This window comes from Eurypyga helias, unplaced genomic scaffold (assembly GCF_000690775.1).
Source record: "Eurypyga helias isolate BGI_N326 unplaced genomic scaffold, ASM69077v1 scaffold9565, whole genome shotgun sequence".
Lineage (NCBI taxonomy): Eukaryota > Metazoa > Chordata > Aves > Eurypygiformes > Eurypygidae > Eurypyga > Eurypyga helias.
In genome coordinates, this window is record NW_010249547.1 from 72,621 (window position 1) to 80,503 (window position 7,883).

The 7,883-nt window shown below is 39.2% G+C and overlaps 1 non-coding gene across 1 annotated transcript; it reads left to right on the top strand.

Annotated features, from left to right (window-relative positions):
- Positions 1 to 1,879: 1,879 nt before the first annotated feature.
- On the top strand, positions 1,880 to 1,952 carry TRNAF-GAA. The gene has a single exon. It is a non-coding gene; the product is annotated as a tRNA-Phe (tRNA).
- The last annotated feature ends 5,931 nt before the right edge of the window (positions 1,953 to 7,883 follow it).

The window sequence follows — 7,883 nt, forward strand, 5'->3', positions numbered from 1 at the left end:
TCACCTGCAGTTTCTTTCTAATTGACACAATTTCTCTCCTTTTCACCAAAGCTCACTGAAGCCCAAGAGAGGCAAAATCCACTCCTTGACTAGTAACAGAGCAAAAGTCCAAAATCCTAAATACAGGAATTTCTGACTGGTGGTGGAAGTGTATAACACACATCAGTACACTGCATATGATTTAGGTCCTGTGCACATCAAAGGTATCCCTTTTGGTATGCTCCCACCATTACCTGTTAGGAAAATGTCAAAAAGTTGGACATCTCTAAATCATTGGGTACATATTTTTCTCCAGCTGGAGTGAATGTATCTGAGCTGATAGTATCAAAGGCACTTACTGGTTTAGATAGAGGGACACATAATAACTATAATTTCTTGAAATTATTTAAAAAATATGAAGTGTAAATAGTGGGTATATACAGAATTCATAATGAGGCTTGTGTGGAATAAGGAATTCATGGACATGTGTTTGGAATGTTATGGGCAGTTTGCTGGTGTCTGCCTCTTGGGAGTAGCATATGAATTCAAGTCTTTCTACCACACCACTTCATCGCGTATTGTCTCTGTGAGTTTATGTGTATGTATGCATTTATGCATTTGTACCTCTTCCCAGGTACCTCCATCTGCACTGAACATCTGAAGAAAATAAGCATTCTTATTTTGCAAAGTTTTGAGGGAGTTCTCCTAACTATCCTGATATCAGGAAAGAATAAAATGATAATAAACAAAAACAAACAAACAAACAAACAAACCCACCTAAAAATAAAAGGATAATACACCAAAAATCTCAGATCAGTTTTATTCTATTTATATTCTGTGTATAAAACCTGTGCACATCACTCCCTTTCCCTAGGTACCTAGACTAGCTAACCATTGGGCACCTCATCAGGTGTCATTTCTTTGTTGGGTAATGCTCATAAATACAAAAATGTTCATGTGGCTCTATATAGTATTCATTATCATAGCACTAAAACCATAGCTATTTAAGCAAAATGAAGTTAATGTGAAACCATAACAAGCCTTTTCATGTCCTTTACAAGGCTTCTGCTTTATTTTCTTTCAGTTGTCATGGAGCGAGGAGTGGAGTCATCATCTACTCTTCACGAGTCTTGGTATAGGACAGCCTGCTGTCTGGTAGAAAAAAAGGGAGAAGTCCTGTACTCCTGGAACTTGGTTGTAAGGTTTTGTTTGCTGCTGGAGAGAAATAGGTTGTTGAAAACAGTGCACTGAGGGTTTTTTGTTTTTTTTTTTTTTGTTGTTGTTGTTGTTGTTCGTTTGGTTGGTTGGGGGGTTTTTTGCTTGTTTGGTTTGTTTGTTTATTTTAATGTTTTTCAGTAAGTAACCACTGTGGTGAGTGCCTATCCTGGGTGATGCCTCCTGGCTATTAACAGAGCTGCCCTAATAAACATGCGATGACAAGGTCACTATTGTTCTCCTTTCCTGTGCTCCAGATTAGAAAAACTGTTGCTGGGAATACTTGGTCAAGAACGGCAGTAACTTTGTGATGATGACATGATTACATAAACTCCTGGTTAAGTTACTCTTGCACTGTCACTGGGGATTTGAAACAGGAGTAGGGAAATACAAGGATGCCCTGATGTCAAGCTCAAGCGTTTAGCTCAGAGTGGGCTGGTAGTGAGCTGCCATCCTTCCCCTGTACCCAAGTCACAGGTCAGACAACAGCATTATTACATTCTCCTTATCAAGATTTGAGAGAATAGAAAAAGAGCTACGGTAGGTTTTAATAACGTGTGTTAGGAGTCATTTCCTCTTACACCTCACACTTTATCAATGAGTCCAACCCCAAGGATTCCTGTAGTCTGGAACTGCCAATCACTATGGCAGGATCTCAGTGGGACCAGTGTAGGTATTGTCACCAGCCGAAATAGCTCAGTTGGGAGAGCGTTAGACTGAAGATCTAAAGGTCCCTGGTTCAATCCCGGGTTTCGGCACAATCTTTATCATATTTAAGGTCGTTCTGGATGGGTCGAGTGTAGGTTGAAACCGGATGGTTTTCAAGCCCTTCCAACCCAAACCATGCTATGGTCACTGAATAAATCACAGCTGTATTGCTTCCAAAGCAGATACAGTAAGATATATGCTCACCAAAGATAAAGGTAAAACACTTTCCCATTTCACTGATATTGTCAAATACAATGAAACATCGTTAAAATCTTAGCAGTCCTTAATGCTGTCATGCTAAAGGAGTGGATTTTTCAGAACAAGCAAAAGATATTTGAGGAAGACTTACCATGACGTTTTCCTTTTGTCCTTAAGTGTAACAGACAGTGGCTCCTTCCTGACCATGTTTCACTTTTCAGGGATGCATTTGGCTTGGGGAGGCACTCCATGTGTAATGTTACCAGATCTGGAAAAGAAAATAAGTGGAAAGAGTTTTAGTTCAGGCGTTCACCTTTCCAGTTAGAAAAACTTCTTTTCAGTCTCTTGCATGAAATAAGAAGAGTACATTCAAATAAAGTTTGAATTATTGGTATGCCTAGCCTAATGGTAAACTATGAAAATACCTACAGTGTGAAACTCCTGAGATTAATTATATTATTGATGGTGTTGGATAAAATTTACCTACATTTTCAGAAAATACTGTGCCCACACGAGCCTGAGGGAAGTTAAGGGAGTTAAGTACCTCGGACTCTACTCCAATGTGATGATTGATTTAAGCCCTTACTCTCCATGGATATTCAAGCCCTGGCTCCCTGTGCAGTCAATAGAGAGATGTAGTTATAACTTCTCCGTTTCAGGCCTGTAATGGAACTGACTGTAGCCTCTAAGCTGTTCTGGAAACCCTGGTCAACATCTGTACCTTTTGATGCCATAATACCTTTGGGTTTCTGAGTCACACTGTAACAGACCTAGCATGACATTCTCAAAACTGCCAAAGCTTTCCTTCTTTACTGAATATGTTGTTATCCTTTCAGCTATTGGTATGATAAAGTAGTTGTGCACAGTATTAAGGATGTGTATAGCAATACTTTGTTTAATAACTACTCATAGACATTTAATAAATTAGGTTCTAAGAAGTCAATAGTTGCTTATAATTGCGCATAACATTTCCCGCTGACATTTTCATAAACACCTTAATAGATGCTGCTCATGTTGGTAGCATACCTTAAAATATCTACTAATCAACTATCAACCATTCAAAACCCGTTATGACTTTCTTTGCAACACAGAGAAAACCAAAGAGAGCATAGCTGTCCTGTGAAAATATATATGAACTAAAAATTGCAGTGAGCCATGGGGATAGGTCTTGGTGTAAGGTCTTTCATCTGTTTTGAACATATTCTTTTGTCTCTTTCTTCAGTACTAATGAGCTGAAAGGCAGCCTGTGTCAAGTAACATCATGCTTAAAGAGACAAAAAGATGATAGTTTCTAAGAAAACTACTCTTTTTTCTTTAAAAATAATATTTATGAAATGATCCATTGGTTTATTCATTACAGGAAAACAGAATCATGGAATGGTTGAGGATGGAAGGGACCTCTGGAGGTCATCTGGTCCCATCCACCTGCTTGAGCAGGCTACCCAGGACCTTGTCCAGACACAAATATCTTCAAGGAGTGGGACTCCACAACCTCTCTGGTCTACCCATGCCAATGCTATCACCCCCACAGTGAAAAAGTATCTTCTTATGTTCAGAGGGTGAAAAAAACCCTCTGTGTTTCAGTTTGTGTCCATTGCCTCTTGTCCTGTCACTGAGCACCACTGAAAAGAGCCTGGCTCCATCTTTGCACCCTCCTTTCAGATATTTGGACATATTGGTGAGGTCCCCCTGAACATTCTCTTCTCCAGGCTGAACAGTCCCAGCTCTTTCAGGCTTTCCTCATGAGAGATGCTCCAGTCATGAATCACCTTTGTAGCCCTTTGCTGGACTGTCTCCAGTAGCTCCATGTCTCTCTCTGCTGGGGAGCCCAGAAATGGATGCAATATTACAGGTGTGCCCTTAGAAGTATTGAGTTGAGAGTAGGGGTCATATAGTATTTGGGAAGGAAAAAATACAGTGGTTCAGTTTTTTAATGCCAATATCAACCTGAGAAAATGAAATAAATTTTAAAAGATGCCTGTGGTCTTTGTCAGTAACATGGCCTTCAGCAATGACATCTACATGCCAAGCTTAAATTCATTATTTTAAAGAGTTTCTTTCTCTCTTCATGCTTCCTGTTTTCTTTCATTCTACCTACTGCCTTTTATTGCTTTTATAGTAGCTGATCTCCCACAGCTTTTTTCTCTCTTTCTGCCCTGAGCATTACAGATGTCATATTGGTTGCTCTTTTCTTTCAAAACCTTCCCCTTTATTATTGCTCCCCTATTATTCTCAATTTGTTCTAACCTGCCCCATGCTTGGCTGTGTTTCTTGCTACAGTCCTGATTTCCTCACCCACTAAAGTTCTCAGGATGTAACCTGGGGCTCCTGTCTGAGCACCTCAGAGACCAGCCGTCAGCACTCAGCTAAAACAAGACCCAGATTTTCTTTCAGTCTTTTAGAGAATCAGGCCACACTATGTTTCTACCACAAGTCTCTTCACAGCCTGAGCCCATGTGCTCCTGGTAGCTGGCTGAGCCTGTGCAGGGTGAAGTGCCAGAGTTGAATTTTACAAGGAAAAATAACCTGTTCTGCTATTTCTGCTTCCTCTCCTTTCCATTAAAAGGTTAATCTCTTTGGCCACTGTATCTAAAACCTCTGCTTCTGCTTGTTCTGTCCTCTGAATTGTTTCTCTCATTTAACTATAATTTGTGGGGCAGACTTACAAATTCTACAAATCCACTCCAACTAAAACCAAATGATGTTGGGAAAAAACACTTGTCTAATCAGGTCTGGACATCAAAACATACTTTATTGTAAAGATGCCTTTCTGAGTGGAAAACAGACCTCAGCTGTTAATGCAGAAAGTAGAGAAAAGAAAAATGAGAAGAAAGAAGATTTTAATTATATTTTACCCTGTAATATATTTGTCTTGAGTCCATTAATTTCCTGTTTGTTTGTGTTTGAGGTATTTTTAAAAGTTTATAACATGATTTTCATTCTTTCTTCTCATATTTATTTCACTTAGAGAAACAACATTGATGGAGATTCTTAGTATTTTCAGCTTCATTTCAATGGGTAGTCTTGGTGGAACAAAGTATTATTCAGAATAATCAGGATGGACAGAATCTTCCCTGGCACTTTTCAAAGGACTCTTTCTCAGGGATAAAGAGACAAAAATATTTTGGCTGACTGTTGTCTTTAACTTCTGCCTGCTTTGCAGTCTTGGATAGTTGGGAATTATCCCAAATATTGTCCACTTCTCTAAGGGGCTGCCTGAATAGGAAATGTCTCCTACACAAAGCGGTGTTGCTGTAGAGGAAGAATTGGTTTGGTGTGTTGATGTGCTTTCTGCTGATGTAGTAGGGTTCAGTACTTTATAATTGTCACTTCGATATTTTTCTGTGGACTACTAATAAAAATGGGGGATTAGGGAATACTGCTGATCCCACTCCAAAACAAATATTACTGGAGACAGAATTAATATGGAATCTGTTTGTATCTGCTTGGAAATAAAGAAGGTACACTGCAAAGCAGGTGATAGTGGATTTACTATTAGAGTGTAATTTTCAATTCTGTTAACTCTGCTTAGTAGTGGCACTGTACTAGCTTTGCAGTTATTCCAAACCTTGCACACACTGATGCTGGTAACTAGACTCACCTCCTTGACATGTAATGAACACGTTTTTCATCATGCAAGTCAGGGTGATTTCCATTTCTGCATTTTAGTTCTTCATTTTTTCACTTTGAAATTCATTCTCTTCCTTTTATCAGAACGAAATAGTAGTGCTATGGGGTTAAAATAGTCAAACACATGCATAGGAATGGGTCTGTTTCTTTGAGATATTATATTACAATTCTGTACATTTTGTTTAAAAAATATTTATTAAAATTTGGTCAGAGTTTACTAGCAATCATTGCTTCTCTAGCCAAGGATATATTCCAACGTTAAATATTAGCCTTATATGTATAATTTAATTTTAGCTGACAATTAAGTATTTGAACTCCCTTCCATATCTGTTGTGTAATAAGCTCAGACACCAGCCCACAGTATCATCAGCTCTCCAGCTGGGTCTCTTGACTTTGTCCCAATTCTAACCCTTCTCCTATTAAATCGGTGTTGGCTTTGGCTCATGCAATATCACACATTTGCCCAATGACATTAACATCACTTGCATCCTGAAACGCAGCTGTCTTTCTCCCCTTTTGTGTCCAGATTGCCTGCCCATAGCTCAGCCTTTCTAGACACATCTCTATAGTATCATTTTTTTAAAATAAAGAGGCCCTGGTTTAGGTGATTCAGTCTGGGGTGTTGGACTTCAGATGTGGAAGAGTTAAATAGCAAGCATCATTTCTTTACACAAGCTAAAGGGAGTAAGAACTGTCGGTGCATACCAACTCCAAAAATCAGGACTTGCCACTGGCTTTCCAAATGAACTCACTGCCCAACATCTCTGACACAAGCATGTAGAAGTGGATTTTCAAAGGCTTTCAGTGTCATTTCAGATTCGTACAATAAGCAACCATTGGAATTGCTGGGACCGCTAAACATTTTTTAAAATCTACCTTTTGGTTAGCTTTTTCAGAAGCATTACATTAAATTTTTCTTCCATAGATAGTAACATACTTGATTTGCTGTTGCTCCCAAGGTAGAGAAAATATGATTTAGGCTGTTTTTAAACAATATTGTTTCTTTGAGATTCATAATATAACTTCCAATCTGGTTTACTGGTTCAGCTTTCCTCCAAGGAAGAAAGGGAGTCTCCTTTATTCCCCTGGGAATATTTAACAGGGGTTGTATTAGAAAATATAGCATATCACAATAATGACTGTTTACAGAATATAAAGTACTCCCAAGATTTAACCAAACCTACTACTGTTTCAATAGTAATAATACGAAATATCTTTAACTTGAGGACATACGTTGGGCTACTTTTGGGTTTTTTTTTAATGGTGGGGATTAGTTGTGGGCTGGGTTGGGGTTTTTATTTGAGGAATTGTCTTCTTCTTTTCTACTTTATTAAATATCCTCCAGATAGGCAGAGCTATTCATGAGTTATTCATTCACATAACATATCATCCAGGCTGTCTAGGAAATTGCACAGTTATCTCAACTTTTCATCAAGTAATGGGCAACCATTTTCTCAGGGCAAGAGATGGTAAAGAGATGAATGAATGATAATTAATAACAATTAGAGTGGCAGACCTCTCTTGGGATTTTTAACTAGGGGTCAAAGGAGCTGTTGTGAAGGAAACGTCTGTGGTCCGAGTTCCTAAATCCCACAGGCATTGCTTCCAAGCAGGTACATTTCAGCCATGCCTGAAGCATAGAGTATTTTACATTGCTCACAATGAAATATTTTCAAGCTGTGTAGACCCCTTGTATGAAAATCTGTCTTCTGGTTTAGACAACACATTTCAGTCTTCCTTAGCCAAATGCACCAAACATGGAAAATGGTGGTTTTCCAACACAGAGATTTTGAACTACAGGAACTTAAATAGCAGTTCTGCTGGCCTTTTCAGAGACAATTGTGAGAATTTTAAGCATTTTAAGGATGGAGATTTTCACAGCATGTGCATCTTTCCGAGATTTCATTTGTTCTTCCTAGGAAGTGAAGACCATCCAGCCTGCATGGTCCCGTTGGCCAGCACAGAGAGAAGAGGTGAGCTGGACAGTGGAAAGCTGTGGGGAAGCCAGCTGCCCTCAAAGAGGAAGAAGCACAGTTGCAAGGGTGTCTCATAGTGCTTGCTGGCACCTTTGTTTTCCATCTTTGCTCACTGACATCTGACAAAAAACGGATGCCATGGCTGCAGAGGAAGAGCGGATGCGTGGGCAGCCCGGG